The following is a 19,707-nucleotide window of genomic DNA, read 5'->3' as shown; positions in this document are numbered from 1 at the left end:
CTCTGTCATGTGATACGGCTGTCAAACATCCATGTGCACTGGCACTATGTTGCAATTGGTAAACATTCCAGTGCAGTGGCCACCACTGCCTCTTGCTCTATGTTATGGATGGCCAACGTCCATGCGCATGAGCTGCCTCTATCATGCTCATGTGCTGTTCATGTGCACACCTATCCTTACCGTTGGATGCAATCCCGCTCCTCCGGTCTCTTGGCGGTGGTTTGGTTTTCCTAGAAAAGCTGCATTTTCAATATCATCTAGTGTGACTGATAAAGAATATTGTAATATTTGCAGAGAGATGGCATGATGCAAAGTTTTATTTTGTGCAATGCGTAGTCTTAACTTCCCTGCAGGGTTCTTTGTGAAGTTATAAATGGTCTCATCAGTGAGGTAGTGTAGGATGAGCTGTTGCTATTTTGCTATTTGCGTTTAATAGGTTGAATAAGATTATGGGGCCGATTAGGATGGCGGACGGATCGCCACCACCATGCAGGCGGTGGCAATCCATCCGCCATCTGTGCCCGTCTGCCACCAATTTCCCCCGCCATATTACAATGACAGGGGGACCACGGCGGACAGGAACCCCGTCCGCCGCTTTTTCACCCAGGTCGCCTTGCGGCTGGGGCGGAAAAGGGTTCATATGGCTGGTGGTGTCTTCCAGACACCGCCAGCCATATTATGATGGCCAGATGCAGATGCCTTCCCGTGGCGGCAATGCCACCACGAAAAGGCATACGGGCTTTGCTTTGGGGCCCGTTGCTGGCCTCCAGGGTGAAGGGGGGGTGGGGGGTGCGCACATGAGGGGTACCTATGCGTTTCGCAGTACAACATGGCAGGCCCCGCGCGGTGCCTGTCATGTTGTGCTGTGAAACGCACAACATGCATTTTTGACATTGTGGCGGACGGTGCTTTCAGCACCGTCCACTGCAATGTTAAAAATGCGGAATGCACCAGCCAGTGTGGCAGGTGCATCCTAATTCGGGGCGCTGTACCTCCGCACTTGTGGCGGACGGTCCCTGCTCCAGACAGGATGGCGAACGGACTATGTCCATCTGCCATCCTAATCGACCCCTTGGTGTGTTTTTCAGTTGTAGCTACAGCCCCACTTTTGATGATTATGTGGAGCTAACCATTTCTTTGTATGTTTTATAGTCTTCAATCTGATGTGGTGAGAAAAGCTTAAACTAACACTTGAAAAGTTGACATGACAGATAAAAACTGCGCTCAGACACTACAGTGGCAGATCTGAGATCCCTTGGAAAGGTTGCTTGTGTGGGAGCCACAACCAGTGATGTGGGCCCACTAGCAGCATTTGAGTTACAGGCCTTGGGTACACGCAGTGCACTGTACTAGGGACTTAGTAGTACATCAAATCATCCAATTATGGAAACAGCAATGCAAAAACACAATTTACAGTGAGGGCACTTGCACTTTAGAACTCATCAGCAGTATTAAGGTGCGCAGAAAAAGTAAAAACAGTAAAACAATGTCCAGCAAACCATAAAAACCAGGAGTTCAGAGGCAAAAAGTCATGGGAAACGCTAAAAGATGCTGGGACTCACAAGGTGTAATTACAAATGGCACTGTCAACCTACCTGTAAGTCTATAGTATATGGTATGACGTGTAGGTTTTGTGGCACAGTAGATTCCATGCACTTAAGTGTGCACTTCTGTGCGGCCTGCTGTCATTTTGAATGTCAGCTCTGCAAACTGTCTTTAAACTGAAATTATATGCAAATTTGACTTTGGATTTAAAGCTAGTTCTTAAGTTTTAAACAACGGTATTTTTACATATGTCACCCTTAAGGTCTACCCAAGGTGTCCCCATGGTAGGGTGCCATGTAAAAATACGCTCGGACATTATAAAATATGTTTTATATGCCCATGTGAGGGGAAAACCTCCAATGTTTGTTTTCCCCATGACAGCATTTCAGCTAACATTGCAATACTGTAATAGAGTGTAACTACTGACAGGAATGAGCTGACATAATATTTCAAGTACTTTAAAGATTGGTAATGATAAATTCAATAACTTACCTCTGTTAAATGTATCATAACTAATACAGAAAAGAAATGAAGAAATGTTCAGCCCTCTCTCAGGCTCTCCTGATTGGCCAGTCTTACCAGGCTGAGTTAAACTGCTTTGATGAGGTGATGGGCGGCCCGCATAGAGACAGCGGTTATTGGCTGCGGGGAGATATGCAGAGAACAGGCCAGAAAGAGGGCTGGGTAATCAAACTGATCTTCAAAGAGAGAATGACAGGAAGGATGAAAGCCGGTACAACCCCCTCTTCCTGTATCCCCCAGCCAGACGGGATCTCCCCCCCCCTCTGAAATGGAATTTGCTGGAGGTCTGGAAGGGGAGTGTTACAGGGAATGAACCACACCAGTAGATTGGTTTAGCCAGATCTTCACTCCCTGGAGAAAGCTTCTCCATTTTTAATTTTAAAGTGCAGTGCTTTGGGGACAAGAATATGCCGAACTTTGGAGGAAGCTGTTATGCTTTTGGGTGGCACCCTGTACCTAATTTGTCAGGGCTGCCCCACTGCCTGTTACTGCAGCAAACTCGATAAATATGAGCGAGCTGCATAGCAGCACGGCTCTATTGCTTGAAACTACAAAAAGTAGAAGAACTGTCCTACTGGATCCTTGGCCTGCACCAATAGCACTGCACTCTGAATGACTGCGCATGCTGCACACTAAGGAACTACACCCCAAAAGACTTTGAAATGGCCCAGAAGGACTCTCTCAAAGCAACAGGTCTAAAAGAGCATCATCTCCAGCACGATGAACCCAGCGGACCACCTTCAGCTGCACTTTAAAGGATTTGGACAGGTGCATTGTGGGAACTGTAGCCCAACTTCCAGGGAGCAACTCAAAGACTCTGGAACCTTGGAGTTGATCTTCACGATGAAGTTCCAGAAGTTTGGAACAACTTTGGGAAAAAGCAACATAAGATGAGCGACCTGGCCTGGATTTCAGGTTTGCCCCACTGAAAGCTCCAGAGCTCAAGACTTTCAGGAGTTGACCAGGGGCTCCTGCTGAACTACGCTGGTGAACCCACTGCAAATACAGCCTGACAATGTGCCTTGCATGACTTTGAGAGAAAAAGCTCCAGAAAATGTGAAGGTAAAATTTTAACTGAAGCCTCTCACTTGGTGCATCCAACCAAGGCTCCATTTATGCCCAGCCTTAAACTTTGACTTGCCCCAGCAAGCATGACCAGTTGTCTCAATTTAGCACTTTTTGATTTTTTTTTTCTTTAAAAAAAATACCTCATTTCCGACATTGGATTTTTGTTGTTTCAGTGTCATTTTAAAGATAAAAATAGTTCCTATTTTTCTAAATTAGTATTGAATTTCTATTGTATGTTGTGGCTTACTTATTTTGTCAATTGAGTTTTTAAATGCTTAACACACCTATCTCATAAGTCAAGCTTGCATGCTCGTCGCCAGCTATCAAGGGTTGAGCAAGAGCAAGGGAGTCTTTTATTGAGACCTTATATTGTGTTGGAGCCCTTATTGCGAGTGGTAAGTGGATACTTACCCCTCGTAATAATGCACCTTAAATCATATATTGGATGGTGTTTTAATTCCTTGTTATATCGATGTGAAAAATAAATAAAGATACAAAACAGGGTTTCAAAAATCGAGAACTGTGATATATATTAAACGTGTACTACTATCTAAAGACATGCACCAAGGGATTATACTATTTTTAGGGTTCGCGTTTACCCTGTTTCAGACTGTAGTATACGCCCTTGTGGCACACTGCAAGAGCAAATATCTCAAAACAAGATTTAAAACAAATCAGAACATTGGCTGTGTAGAACAGTCTAGGAAAGTGCCTTTTTGGACATGGTTAGCCTCTCACTTTCTTCCTGGTGCAGGATATAATATGGAATTGTAAGTGTTCTGGGTTCCTGCTAATAAGGTTTCCTGTGGCAGATCTTTTTTCCTAAAACTGTAACACGATTGGTGCCACTTCAGTGACCCCTGTAATTCCATAGTGAATAGTACCCCTGATACCCAGGGCATGGGTACAGAAGAGGGTATTCAAGGGCTCCAACATTAATTGTGCCACAGTAAGGATCCCTCGCCAAGACCATGCAAACTGCCAGTGCATGCTGCACGTCTTGTTGTAAGCAAAACCGAAGAGTCAACATGGCGCACCTCCCTGTGTAATAAAAATAAACCTACAACAGATGTTATAGACACTGTGCAATGCTATGCAATACGGCTGCTGCATCATCCTAATGGAGCACACTGATTCAAACATTTTTCTTGTAATAATACAATCAATCAAGACACTTATAAAGTGCATTACATACCCGTTAGGGTCTCAAGGTGCTTAGGGAGGGGGGCTGGGGGGGCTGCTACTGATCGAAGAGCCAAGTCTTGAAGAGTCTTCTGAAGGCCAGTAGGTCTTGGGTTTGCCGTAGTTTTGTGGGGAGGGTGTTCTAGGTCTTGGCGGCGAGGTAGGAGAAGGATTTGCCGGCGGCGGTCATTCTTCGGATGCGAAGGACTGTGGCGAGGACGAGGCCTGCGGAGCGGAGCTGGTGGGTGGGGGTGTGGAAGCTGAGTTGTCTGTTGAGGTATGCTGGGCCGGTGTTGTTGTTGAGAGCTTTGTGTGCGTGGAGGAGGAGCTTGAAGGTGACCCTCTTGTTGACGGTTTAAGGTTTAAGGTTTAAATTTATTGCACAGTTAATAAAAACTCACAATTATTAAAACAAGCATATTATAAGACAATCACTAATTACAATTTTTTGTCATTAAAATAACGGGTGAGTTCTCCTTGTTAGTTAATAAAACACATTTTGGTTTGTTGCTGTCCGTTGGGTCACCTGGGTGCTAACAGTATTTTTTATTTTTTATTTATTTAAGCAGTGCTTCCAGTTGGCCCGGCCACTGTTTCTTTTAGTCTGTTAGTCACAATGTTGAAGAATTTTGTTGTTCTACAGTTTAACTGGGTTTCGCCTGGGTCAAAGCAGAGCATCACAGCCTGCCTGCAGCTTGTTATTCCCTTCTGAATCCATAAGGGCCGAAGCAGGTAGCGTCTTATGTCCAGAAGTTTTGTGCAAATGCAGATTATGTGCGTCAAGTCCTCTTTTCCAGTAGAGCAAAGTCGGCAGCAGTTTGCTACGTTTTCTCTTTTCCAGGGTGCTAGGTGAGGCATTATGGGTATATTGCCAAGGCGCATGTTAAGGAACTTATTTTTTGTTGTCTGTGTAAGACCCGTTGTTAAGTACTGTTGTGGCTTAAGAGCTATGTAGCCTTCCAATACCACCCATCCATGTGCTCTCCTAGCAAGAGTTGCTTTGTCCTCAATAGATGAGACCATCTTGGTGACCTTCAATACCATTTTTTTAAAAGTCTTTGGGTCAGTTGCTGACTCCCATAAGCTTGTTAGACCTAGGGTCTCCAATGATTCCATTAGATATTTTCTTGCTGGTGAATTTTCTCTAATGGATAGTTCCGTCCACAGGTGAATGTTTAGGGATCCATACTCTGCGTCTCTGATTTTCCGCCAGCTTTTGATGTATGCGCCTCTTCTCTCCACAGAATGTTTCTGCAGCCCAAATTCAAGGCGGATTTGGGCAGGCGAGGTGTAAGTGGGCAGATGGAATATTGCCCTGTAAGCTCGACTGATGGTGTTGTCTAGCGTTGTTGCGTCTTTACCACGCATAGATTCGCTGCCGTAGGTGAGCATTGGCTGTAGGCGAGCTCTTATTACCTGTAGGAGGGGGCCCAATGTCCGGTCAGGAAGAGCTTTCTGCAACGGCTTTATCGACAGGTGGAATGTCGTGCCCTTCCGCCGGATAGCCTCTAATTGTTGTTTAAATGAGCCGTTGCAGTCTAGTATGACGCCTAAGTATTTATAGGAGGTTACCTGTTCTAACTTCTGTCCATTCAGTAGCCATGTACAATTCCGTTTTCTGTGGTGATTGATTGTCATGATTTTTCTTTTGTTTAAGTTAATTGTCAGTGAGTTATTTTTGGAAAACGTGTTAGTTTTGTCCAGCAGATGTTGAAGGCCTATAGGGGACCGGCTAATGAGAACTAAATCGTCTGCATAAAGAAGATTTGACAGTGTGGTGTTGCCCAGCCGTGGTCCATGAGATTTAACTGCTTCTAGCTCTCCAGGGAGATCTGCAAGGAAGAGGTTGAACAACATTGGGGCTAGGACGCAACCTTGCTTCAATCCTTTGCTGGTCCCAATTTCTCTTGAAAGGTGCGTCCCCGGTCCCAGTTTTATCCTGACCCAGGTGTTGCTGTATAGCAGTATTAACTGCTGTAGGAGTGGGCCTGGGATTCCCCAGTCGCTCAGTTTCTGCCAGAGTTTGTGACGGTTTACGTGATCGAATGCGGCGCTGTAATCGATGAAGCACAGACACAGAGAAGTCTTGGTGGCTTTTGCCGCGTCTGCCAGGAGGGTTAGCGCCATGATGTTCGTCGTAGTGCCCTGACCACTGCGAAATCCTGTTTGGGTTGCTGGGATGATGTTCTTTGCGGTTGCCCAGGCTGTCAGATCTTCTAGGATGAGGCCCGCGTAGTACTTTGCCTCTGTATCCATCAGGGCTATAAGGCAATAGCTGCTTGGGTCATTCCTGGGGCCCTTTTTGTAAATCGGACTTATTATCGAGCCTCTCCAGGATGTTGGTATTGTTGTTGTTTCCCTTATTTTTAGAAAGACCGGGCCCAAGGTGCTGCTCCAGTAGCCAGCATCATTTTTATATAGGATTGACGGGGAGCCAGTGCAGGTCTCTCAGGTGGGGGGTGATGTGGCTGCGGCAGGGGATGTCGAGGATCAGGCATGCCGAGGCATTCTAGAAGCGTTGCAGCCATCTAAGGAGCTTGGCCGACGTATCTGCATAGAGGGCGTTTCCGTAGTCCAGCCTGCTGGTGACAAGGGCCTGGGTGACTGTTCTTCTCGTTTCAGTGGGGATCCACTTGAAGATCCTGCGGAGCATTCGGAGGGTGTTGAAGCATGATGAGGAGACGGCGTTGACCTGCTTAGTCATGGAGAGGGTGGCATCGAGGATGACCCCTAGGTTGTGTGCGTGGTCGGTGGGTGTCGGTGCTGTTCCCAGTGTTGTCGGCCACCAGGAGTCTTCTCAGGCTGGGGGGGTGGGGCCATGGATGAGGACCTCTGTCTTGTCTGAGTTCAGCTTCAGTCGGCTATTCTTCATCCATTCAGTGACATCCTTCATTCCTTGGTGGAGGTTGGTTTTGGAGGTGTTAGGGTCTTTAGTGAGGGAGATGATTAGCTGGGTGTCGTCAGCGTAGGAGATGATGTTGAGGTTGTGCTGTCAGGCGACGTGGGCGAGGGGTGCCATGTAGATTTTGAACAGCGTCGGGCTGAGGGAAGAGAACAGGGGTATGCCGCAGATGACCTCGGTGGCTTTGGAGCGGAAGGGAGGGAGGCAAACGCTCTGAGTTCTGCCGGAGAGGAACGACGCGGTCAAGTCCAGGGCCTTCTCTAGGATTCAGGCGTCATGTGAGCGTGTTCGTAAAGTGTTGTGGCAGACCGTGTCGAAGGAAGCTGACAGGTCCAGGAGGATGTGGGCCGCTGTTTCTCCATTGTCAAGCAGGGTCCTGATGTCATCGGTGGCTGCAATGAGGGTGGTTTCAGTGCTGTGGTTGCTGCAGAAACCAGATTGGGGATGGGTCCAAGATGTTGTTCTCCTTGAGGTAGCGGGTCAGTTCTTTGTTGATGATTTTCTCGGTGACCTTCACTGGGAAAGGAAGCAGGGAGATGGGTCGGAAGTTCTTGAGGTCCTTGGGGTCCGCCAAGGCGTTGATCTCGGTGTGCTTCCAGCTCTCTGGGAAGGTTGCTGTCTCGAAGGAGATGTTGATTATTCTCCGGAGATGGGGTGCGATGGCTGTGCTGGCTTTGTTGAATATGTGTTGAGGGCATGGGTCTAATGGTGATCCGGAGTTAATGGTGTTCATGATTTTGATGGTGTCCTCATCGTTGACGCTGGTCCAGGATAGCAGGCGGTTGGTACGGGTGGTGGTCATGGGGGTTGTGGTCTGAAGCTGTCATAGATGTCAGTGATCTTGCGGTGGAAGAAGATGCCCAGTGAGTTGCACAGGTCTTGTGAAGGCGAGATGTCGTTGGTGTTGGAGTAGGTGTTGGAGAGTTCCTTCATGATGTTGAAGAGCTCTTTGCTGTTGTGTGCGTTGTTATCTAGGTGGTCCTTGAAGGCGGCCCTCTTGGTGGCTCTGATGAGTTGATGGTGTCTGTGGGTGGCGTTCTTGTGGGCTGTGTAGCTGTCCGGTGATCGTTCGCGGAGCCAGTTCTTCTCCAATTTTCGGCATGTTCGTTTTGAGGCCTGGAGGTCTTCGGTGAACCAGTAGAATTGTACTGCATGGAATTATAACAATCAATTAATTCTGTTCTTTCAATTCTGTTGATTGTAGATAAGAAATATAAGTACACTTCCTCCCTGAGCACTCTTAAAGTAAACAAACTTCAATAACCATCATTTGGTAATAAGTTTCCATATAAATCCACGTATCTAGCATATAGGTACAGTCGTATATACAATATGCACAATTCAGCAATCAGTCCTTATTGGTAAATCAAATTACACACAGTTCAACAATGAGTCCTTCTTAGTGAATCATATTATCAAAGTAAGGCCAAATCAAACAAAAGTTCTTCCCCTAAATACATGGATTTATGTGGGTATTGTGGGGATGTAAGGTCACCAAACTCTCTTCCCTTTGAAGCACTGCTAATTAATAAGTGTTTGTTAACTTTGCCCGGATTAACAGTAGTGCGCCCAATTCTAAACCTGTTTACCAGGACTGTTCGTCTAGTTTTAGATAAGAAATATGTAGTAGTTTCTTATAAACATGTTGCTCTTACATACTCCTAGCCTTATGATGTCAATGTCATGGCAATGGTATGTTACTGTTTGAATCCAGGAGGTTGTCAGTTCCTGGAAGCTGTGGAGATGAGCAGTCAATAAAGTACGTGCTCTTACACTTACCTTGCTTGGTGTAATCACTACAAAATTGGCGACAAGTTGGACTGTTCCTCTCTCCACCCACATGTGCAGCGACGTTCTCCAGATTTTCCTGTTTCCTGGAGCGGTTTCTTCAGTCAGCCACACAGTGAAGTTTGGTGTTTCTCCATTATGGTCGTCCAGTGTGACCATCTGTCGTTTTCCCATTGGATTCACATTCTACACTTCTGGTGAGTGTGTTTGGAGTTCACAGTTTCAGTTCTCCAACGTGGCTGGCACTTTGTTTTTAAGACTGCGGAAGCTGATTTTCGTATTGACTTGACTGTGGAAGATATTTTGAGTTGGCGCTTGTCTAAGTCATTTCATTCTGGCTCCTTTAAGGGTTTTAATTGAGTCATTTGGATACTCCTTTGCCAAGGGTGTCCGTTTGATTATTTCAGCGATTCGATCCTCCTCTTGTCGGAGCTTTTCTTCTACTGATGACGCAGTAGAATCCTCATGAGGTGCTGGTGAAGTCTGTGTTCCACCGGTGAGGACAAGAATTCTCCGTGATGACAAGGATGCTCCAAGTAAAGTGTTCTTTTTATGACGCGCCACTTGAGGCTTGAAGATCACCGTGTCAGCCAAACCAGCATGTCGGTCAAGCCCTTATACTTTCTTTTTGCCAACATTTACGTGTCTCATGTCTGCGGCAAAGTATTTATTTTCCAGTGAGCATTTAGTTGTTTGACTGCCCTGTGGAAAAGCTTACGCTGCGTTCTGATGCATCTGTTTGTTCGTTGTCATAGTTTCCCTTGAAGCAGCACCTCAGCGGTGCGTGTCTTCCTGTTTCCTTGGTTACCTCCTGGAGACGACCCACTAATACCACTTTGTTACGCACGAGCTCTTTCATTACTGTTTTTTTTTAACGCGTCATATGAGGTCGGTGTACATTTTACAACTAAGCAGCGCTTCAGTAGTGTTGTTGTTTAGTGTTTCAGAGGTTGGTGCGCCCTCTTACACAACTAAACAGCGTGTCAACAGGATTGTTGTTCAGCGTGTCAGAGGTTAGTGTGGGTATACTGCTTACAGAGCTACGTGTCAACACTACATTCATTTCATCTTCTGACTTTAACACGGCGGTGTGTGAACTGTGAGAAACTGACTTTCTCCATTTATTTGAATTGCATGTTGTTAGGCTGTTGAACGGTTCAAATGTTGTTTGTGGGGGAAAACTTTTAATCTTCTTACTGACCACAAGCCCCTCATTCCTATTTTGGAGGGTAAGATTGTCAAAGACCACACGCCCAGAATTGCTAAGTTCGAAAATATTGCAATACAATTTTGGTGTTGCACATATTCCTGGTGGGCGTAACACACAAACTGATTATCTTTCCAGGTCTCCTCTACCCTTAGGTAAAATTGAACATGACAATGATGCTCATGAAGACTGTTTGATTGCTGTGGTCGAAGTATGTTTAGTGAGTTGTTTCACTGAAAGTGATTGGCTTTGTTCTATAGAGTCAGACCTTTTGCTAAAAAGGGTAAAAGAATCCTTGTCTGGTGTAATCACTACAGAATACTTTTCACAAATGTTATCATCACATATGTGTCGTCTAACATGAAAGTTCAATTATTCTCTTGTTCTTGTCCTTTGAAAAAAAAAAAACAATGCATTTTGGGTCTGAAAGACCTTTTTTCAGGGGTCATTACAGAAATTAAATACTTAGATTCCTAAACTCAATACATTAAATTCATTGTTCACAATTTGTCATGCAACTCATCATATAAGGATATCAAAGTGGAAAATAGATTGCTGAAGGTATAAAAAACAAACCAGTGGGATTGTCTACGACATCTGTTTCTAGGTTTCTTTTATTTCATATCGTATTGGGTTAGGATGGAACCCTTTCTACCATGGGTTCTTTAGATAAATGTTCAGAATACAGCGACCACAGATTTCATTACTATCAACCTCCAAAAGAATACACAAACTTGTGTGCTATGTCCACGGACATCACATGAGGTATACGCAGGTCACCCCTACTGCAGGCCTTACGACCCTAAGGCAGGGTGCACTATATCCCATGTGTGGCCATATCTGCATGAGCAGAAATATCCATGTAATATCTAAGCTATTCTAGGATATTGCAAGTGCACAGGGAAGCCATAGAGAGTGCATGGGATGGATACTTGTAATCACAAGTCTCCTAGCTCCATGGTGGCTTCACGGTACCCAGGGATGTTTGATACCAAATATCTCACCTTAATAAATCCTCACTGATGCCAGTGATGGATTTATGTATAAATCCACACTGGGGACACATTAGAGGATACCCTGAAAACCTACAAAGCACTAGTGTGGTCTCCGACTAGTCTTCACCAGACATGCTTCACACCTCATAGGCAGTGAACCTGTGCTCTCAGAGGGCTGGAACAATGCCTGCTCTAGGTGGAGGGGCTTCGTACCTCTTCCAGGCCAGAATGACCTTCCAGAGTGGGTAGTTTCAAAGGCGGTGTCATCTTTTGAAATGCAACCCAGGCAGCCCCAGATTGTGGAGGATTCAAACACCTCTGTCCTGCTCTACATTTGGCCGGAGAACAGTCAAATAAAATGAGTCAGATTAGGATGTTTGCTCACATTCAGCCAGCATGGCCCCTAAGGTGGGGTAGGCGATGTAGATACTACTTTTCCAGATCCTTTATCTTATAATGGCAGAAAAATAACTTATTAGGGCTAGGGTAGCACCCCTCTCCACAGGAAGTTGTCCCTTAGAGGGTGTAAGCACCCTAATGGTAGTTAGCTTATTGGCCACTACATGCCACTATTTTAACGCCTCTACATTTAGTATTTAGGTGGCAGCCCTGGACCGTGCAACTTAGATTCAATGCACACTAAGAAAATACAGAATTAGAAGAGCTGCGTACCCAAGAACCATAGGCCTCATGCGTAGAATTGGCACTAAACCCTGCCTGCCTCATTAAGGACTCAACAATCGTGGTATGCTGCCTTACCTTGCAATTGCGAGGCCTCCAAGAGCCCCAGATCACCTATAGCCTTGGACAAATTGCTAAAGAACCTCTCTTTGAGTAAAGGCTCTACTTCCCTGCAGCATGCAGACACCAAATTGCAGAATTTGTTTTCCCAGCTCCGAGACAAAATCCAAACCAAAAGTGGTGAACCGGCTCAGGTGAGTCAGATCTGTTCCCCTACCAAGTGTGAGGACACCAGGACCTACCGGAGCTATGGTGCCCAATTACCCGGGATACCAGACCCACAGCAGCATATATCAAAACTAAGTGCCCAATCCAGACTTCAGCTGCCTAGTAAACATGCATCCATTGAGGGACATTGAGATTCCTAAGACCCACTTTGTGAGAGGCCCTGCTGTCTTAGAATCATCTCTACAACCTGTATACTCATGACTGCAAAGACATTTTAACGCATGACACCAGGCTGACTTATCTGCTCTTCATCCAACCCACCCATCCTGGGTACAGACAAAGCAGCTGTGCCCCTGTGGTCCTGAGAACCATGCAACCTGCTCACTCACATGGCCCCCCTCAGACATACCTTTAAGTACTCTTGTGCAATTGTTTTCCAAGGGCCCTCTTCTCTGTATTGCAGCAGCTGACAATGGCACCAGCACCCTACTCCCGGCCAAATCTGCAGGCAGAACCTTCGGATTTTATATGCATTTTTCCAATTTTCTCTTATTGACTTCAATGGTGCGTAATTGTGCACATACGTAATTGATTCTGTGAACTTTGAAATTTCATATCTGAAAAAGAAGCTGGGTGGAGTTCGCAAAGTTTTACAATGAGGAACTCCTCGAAGTACCAGAAAAACTCAACTTCGCTCCCTGGTCTATTGAGTCACTCTGCTCACACTGATGTTTAGTGCCGGGAGATTGTTCCTTGCTGTAAAATGGTTAAGCCAGTAGGTGCTGCAGCTTTCCCCCACTCAAGTAGACATTCTACTCAAGAGGTAGCCTCCTCAACCTGAAAGGCCGATTTCTCAATGTGAGCGGTCGTGACCTGCTACGATCACCCGCACTTTTAAATCTCGCTGGGAGGTAGTTTCCGTGCCTCCTGAGGGCCTCTGGACTAAAGTGGATCTCTACCCCACTAGTAGTGTGCCACTAGTGGCATTTGCAGAGTGGTGGTGAAATGGTGTGGCCAGTGAAGACTGATTAGCAATCCAGCTATTTCGATCCTACTGGAGTTAACATGAGGGGTAGTTTGCCCCAAGGACCCTAAAGAGGCAAAGGGACTTCATCCCCAACTAGTAGTGCACCAGATGGCATGTTTGCACAGTGGTGTAGAAAGGGGGTGTGACCACTGGAAACCTCACAGCATACAACTGTGTAAGACTTACTGGAGGTAATAGGAGGGGTAGTTGGCCCCCAAGGGCCCTTAATAGCCATGGAAACTTCACACTTCTTCTACTAATGCACCAGGAGGCACGTTTGCACAGTGGCAGAGAAAGAGGTGTGGCCTCCAACAACCTCTCAGAAATCCTGCTGTGTGGGAGTTAATGGAGTTGACAGGAGGGTTAGTTGGTCCCCAAGGAAGCACTTTGGGGCCAACTACCGCTCCTGTTACCTCCCGTAAGTCCCACACAGTGGGATTGCTAAGAGGTCTTCGCAGGTCTGCCCCCTTTCTCCAACAATCTGCAACTGCAACTACTGCTTGAAAAAAACATAGAAATTCACTGAAAAAAAACAAAGGTTACAGGGACATTGAAGTTGGAAATTAACATTTAAGGTTGTTATTTTTAGGCTCAGATTTCACTCGTACAAAACCAGAGCATTTCGGCCATTATGGTTAGTGAACGGAGATAGGTCTACACACATATCCACTCTCTCAGTCATATAGCTACTCTTACATCCACTCATTCACTAATACTGCCTCTGAAATATCTACTCATACACCCATACAGCCACTCACACAGTCAGTTATTCATAGAGCTACTCCCACACCTACTCATCTAACCATAGTCAACCACAGAGCCACTTACTCACCCATTCTGTTACACACATAGCCACTCACTTACTCATTCAGATATTAACACATTCTCTCTTACCTTTATAGTCACTGATGCAAGCACACACTAACCCATAGACCAACTCTAACAATCACTCTCTCATCCACTCAGTCACTCATATACTCCAACACTCACATATACTGCCTTTTGTACATAGAGTTTCTCACCCATATATCACAGACATATCCACTAACTTATCGATACAGCCATGCACACACAAAACCACTCATACAACCCCTCACACATGCACTCACTAATCCGTATAGTCACTGACTCACCCACTCACTCATCCATACAGGCAGCAACATACTTTCTCACCCACCCACACAAACATTCATACACTCATACCAGTCCTCAGACAATCAATGAATCACCCATACAGGCATTCATGTATTCTCTCACCAACCCATACAGCGACTTAGATACCAACTAAAAGACAGATACAGATACTAAGACAACCTAGTCACTCACCCATACATTCACTGAGACACCTAATTGCTCACTTATACAGTCAGCACATACCCACTGAATTATCAATACAGGCACTCATATACCCACTGATTCATCAGTACACCTTGGTATATATATTTAACACTCATAAACTTTCTAAAACACTCAAAGTCACTTGAAGTCATTAGAGTGAGCTGGTGTCTGAGTAGCCGTATGGGTAGATGGGGGGGTAGACCTAGGAATCAGTAAGTGGGTGTGTACGTTCTGGTATGGGTGTGTCACTGGTTCTAATAATGATAGTGTGGAAGTTGCAGTTGATGTATGAAAGGTCATATTGGGGCGTGAATGGGTACATTAGAGATTCTGTGGATGATTATATCAGTGATGTCATCAGTGATGTCATTTGAGATGTCATCAGTGATCTTTTCAGTGATGTCACTGACCATGTCATTGTGGAAAATTAGTACGTTTTGGTGAACATTATCTGCGCCATCTTGCCTCTTCCCCTGATGCCACACTTTTGTCGTGCGCGCCCGCCATTTTAAGATGCCCCGATCAGAACAAACCCTTTTGCATGCCGCTGGCCCCTGACATAGCCCTTTGCCTTCACTAAGCCTGCACGCTGACCACCCCCTGCTTGCACCTGCCTTGAGTCATAAACCCCTCTTCGGCGCTGCTCTGCCCCAGGCCCTCATCCTGTTCCCAGCACGACACCTCCCTGCTTTCCTTTCATGATCTCCGGCCCTTAGATGCAAACCCCCTTTTTTCCCCGTGTGCCCGTTTTGTCCTCCCCGTTCCCAAGCCGACACCCAGCTCTGCCGATACCATCCTTGCCCCTCCCCGTACAATAGAAAGCTTCCCCCATCAAAGAATCCCCGGGTTGATCAAAGCCCCCCACCCCATGAGATCCGATCAAACTCCCCACATTCCGTGAATCGGCGGATTATCCAGCTGCGCGATGCTCATCACCTGTTGTGACTAGGGTGGGGACTTCAACTGTAAATGTGTGTGGGAACGGGCCCAAAGGGGAGTTCCGAGAATGTCTTTTCCGTACATCAAAGCTTTAACATGTATGTGTAATCTACAATAAAGTCATAAATGTGGGTATAAGAGGCCAGGCCTCAGAAAATACAGTTAGAGCACCTCAGAACGATACCTTCTGTCCGTTTCGTTGTGTTCTCCTCCGGAGAGAATAAAAAAAACCTTGTTTCCTGCTTTCCAGTCTCCAGCGCCTGCCTCTTCATTGATTTAAATAACTAGGGGGTCACAGAGGCAATACCGCCGGGCAAATATCGATTGTCCCCGACCCGATTGAACTTTTTACAATTGGCGTCCCAAGCGTGGGGCCCATCAGCGACTCGTGGATCCAGTGGGAGAGGTCCCGACGACAGAGTGAACGACTGCAACGATCGGGAGAGCTCTTGCCCAATAGACCCTCGTCTGGCAGCCGATCATCCGAACTTCACTAGTTCCGAACAGACCTCTCTCGAGTGATCTACGGTCCTGACTGGGAACCATCAGGAGTGCCGTGAGAAATACGAGAAAAAGAGGACGATCGGGCGCTGGATTCGGAAGACAAGAAACTGTCCACATGGTCCGGGTAAGGTCGTGTTGCCACGACAAGTTGCGAAAAAATTTGTTTTGATTGCTTGATTGTTCAAAATACTAGTATTGCTCTGTTTATTTTTATTTGGAGATTCACTGTCTGCAAACGGAGAAACAACAGGCTCTCTCTCCCTTTGCAAGCAGTGGAGGATAGGTAGGGTAGCAGCCGTGCTTGTTCTTTTTCTCCCCCACTCAATAATTGCTTGAAACTGAACTGTTGTTCACAAAACTATTGTTTCCTGGAGATTCCCTGTCTGCAAGCAGGGAAGAGACCACCCTTTTTGCAGATAGTGAAAAGGGTAGGTAACGCAGATCTTTGCGGACCTACTCATTCTCCCCATTGTTATTTATTGGTCGTTTGGTTTTATATTTTTTTTGATCCATGAGGTATTCACTACCTGCAAACAACGTAGAATAGAAATATTCTGTCTAGTCTTTGCACCTAGTGATAAGATAGGCAGTGCTGACTTTTTAGTCCCTCGTTACGAGCCGTCATGTCTGTCTTCTCCCCACTGATAAATAGCCTGTTTAGCCCGGACCGGGTGTTAGAGGTGGACCATATAGCTCCACTAGAAGGCACCCCTAATAAGGACATGTTCATAAACTATGGGTTAGTCACCATAGCTTATAATAAATTATGGCACAGGTATACCGAAGATAGCCAAGACAAACAGTGGCCACTGGCAGGATCCTTTGACCTCGATAAAATAGAAACGTTAGAAATAGCCCTTCGAAATAATAAGACGACGCCAATTATGCTCGATAGTCTCGGTATGTGGCGCAGAGAGGCTACGAAACGACAGAGAAAAGACGAGGATAAACCAAGTAGGGAAATATACCGACAGGACAACCCCAGGACACCGCTACCCACAACTTATCCCCCGACACTATGCAAAGGACGACCAGACTTAGGGTCAGACCAATGCGCTTTTTGTAGGTATGTCGGACACTGGAAAGCCCAATGCCCGACTCTACTGAGCGTGAGTAAAGGCAAAGGGCCGACAAGAACGACAGACCGACAGTACGAGAAAAGGCGCGAGACAGAGAAGAACCCGACTTACATAGACAGACCAGACAGAACCACCACGTTTGATTATGCCCGATGGCACAGATTTCGCCAGGAAAATCTCAGCGGCATGCTCAAGTTCTCCTAGGTCGGGCAATGTCAAGACGGGAACCCAGCCTCGTTTAAAAATCACAGACGGAAAGAGATAATTATGACCAATAACTGTTTTTATATTTGTCTTGGGTCTTTGTATGTCGTACTTGTACTGTCCCCCGTCTGAGTTTGTGTGTATGTAATGTACAAATCTGCGTCATCCCTCTACACGTGTTTCCGTGTTACTCGACCTCTGTTAGCAGAAACTTAGCATAAAAGCAACCTGGAAAGAAAGAAATGGTAAAACAAAATCCGTAGACCATTAATAAACTTGAACTTTTAATTTAACACAACAAACAAGGAATAATAACGATAAACTGTAGAAAATGAAAGTCAAACAGAACATTCGCCCCCCCCCCCATTCTGGAACCTTCCAAAGTAGGGCAGGGTTACGGCTACGCCCAACCAACGGCAACCCATATAAGGCGAGCCCCGCCGCCAACTCTTGGTCAGGAAATCTTAACGTATGGGGGAGCCGGAGGAGAGGCAGGAGCCCGCAGCCTGGGCATTTGCAGGTAGTCCCGCCACATGTCTCCTTGGCCGGCCGCACCGGGCCTGGAAAGACTAAGGTAGTCCCGCCACATGTCCAGAGGAGAACGAGGCACCTCTTCCTTTTCTCTTCCGTCACAGCCGCAGCAGTCCTGGACGGCGGGATGTCCTGCACGTACCTCCACAACAATTTGTCCAAGTTGGGCTGGGAGGGAGAGGCGACGCGGACGAGCCTCTCCCACCTCCACCGGTAGGAGGTTTCCCAGCCCCCAGCCCGACGCCGAACATCCCCAGTCAGGCGATGGTGCCCATACTTCCACAGCACCGAACACACCATGGTGGCACCCCAGTACTTGCGCAGCACCAAACGTACAATGGTGGCACCCCAGTATTTGCGCAGCACCGAACGTACAATGGTGGCACTTGGGGAACACCGGATGTGGAGAGGCCTTCATGCGGGGCGATGAAAAGGAGCGGCATGGAGTGCACCGGGAGAAGGAGACGATGTGAACGAGTCTCCCTCGCCCCCCAGGTGGGGGCATCACAGCTGCACCCCAGCTGAACGTCCCGCTCTCACAAAACAGGGACCTCTTCCTTTCACTCCGAAGGGTCTCTTCCATTCTTGCAAACTCGACGAGAGTGGCCCCTGTAGGGCCTCAAAATGGCGTCTGGATCCGCTGGAAGGCGGGCCCCGGCCACTAGAGTAACTTTGGCCAGCCGTATAACTCGAACATTTGTCCCATGGAGCACGAGCCCCCATCTCCGACAGCATCTCCGCAGCCTTGAAGATCATACAAAGGTCCCCGGCGGAACCTTCGGCCTTTGCAGGTTTCCGGTAAGGGACGGCTGCCTTGATCGCCAACGAAACAAACATGACATTGCCACACCTTCTGTTAGCGTGAATTCTAGAACTGCCGAAAAGGACTCTGGTCCAAACTGCCAGTAATGGAAACATTTCCCCCTGATGCTGCTTCCGGACTGTGCCGGCCCCGCCCAAAATGGCGCTGGTATCAATCGGAACTTACGAACACCTCGTGGTGTTCCTTCGCACTAATATAAACTTGATGTTCTGAGATTTTATATGATCCTTTGTACACTTGGCTAGAAAAGACGAAGAGAACTCACTCGACGAATAGTGTGAAAAGATCCCCGTTACAAATGTTGATTACGAATGTACAATGTATTATATTTTTATAACTGATGTAAACCCCATTTACGACGCACACGTACGGTATGCATATAGGAAATCTGATTACAACTGTTATGATTATGCTTCTAAATTATGAAAATATATGCCCCCGAACCCCCAGCCAATTAATAGACGTTTTAGTCTCTTACAAATGAATGAGTAAAACTTTCCGATGTTTTTATTGCTGCAAACGACACCCCCCACTGTACGCACTTTAGCCATTGCCACGACCGACCAAATACGACCGCACCCTCATAATCCATATGCTGAAATGATTTTGCAAAATAAAGTCTTTGAAACTATGGACGGGTATTGCATGCTTTATTTTAAAACAATATGGGATGGGTGGGAAAGTTCTTTTCTGTGCACCCTACTCTGCTCTCTCTTTAAGGTTAAAGGAAGATGGTTACCCAGCCCTGGAGGACGGATCGGATCAACAACACGACACTCCGCCTTCAAAGTACGCAACTGGCTCGTGAACTCTCGCGTAGAGGAAGACCTTGACTTCCAAGGATGGGTAAAACGAACGGTGTAAATGAGGGAATGTAAAAGGAGGGTGAAATGAAATAATGTAAGTGTTAGACAGTACAACGTTCCAAAGTATCAGGGAACGGAGCTGACCCAAGAACCGAAGAACCTTAGAACGCCACAGCGTTGAAAGAGGTTTAAGGACCCCGATAGTAAGATACATCCTTTGACTAGATACCTCGCACTAGGCACCTCTGGTTTCCTTTTTATGTTTCCCCGCACACGCCCTACATGAACGCACTACCCCCCCCTCGACTCCGGAAACCATATCCCCGGGGACCCTGCCC

At 46.5% G+C, this 19,707-nt stretch overlaps 1 protein-coding gene across 1 annotated transcript in view; it reads left to right on the top strand.

The window, feature by feature from the left end:
* The window catches only part of LOC144819182 (avidin-related protein 7-like), a 135,826-nt gene that overhangs the window by 61,636 nt on the left and 54,483 nt on the right, over positions 1-19,707 (top strand). The gene's annotated exons all lie outside the window — the stretch shown is intronic.

Source organism: Lissotriton helveticus, chromosome 2_1 (assembly GCF_964261635.1).
Source record: "Lissotriton helveticus chromosome 2_1, aLisHel1.1, whole genome shotgun sequence".
Classification (NCBI taxonomy): domain Eukaryota; kingdom Metazoa; phylum Chordata; class Amphibia; order Caudata; family Salamandridae; genus Lissotriton; species Lissotriton helveticus.
The sequence above is the reverse complement of the archived record's forward strand: the minus strand, read 5'-3'. Positions and strand labels throughout refer to the sequence as shown.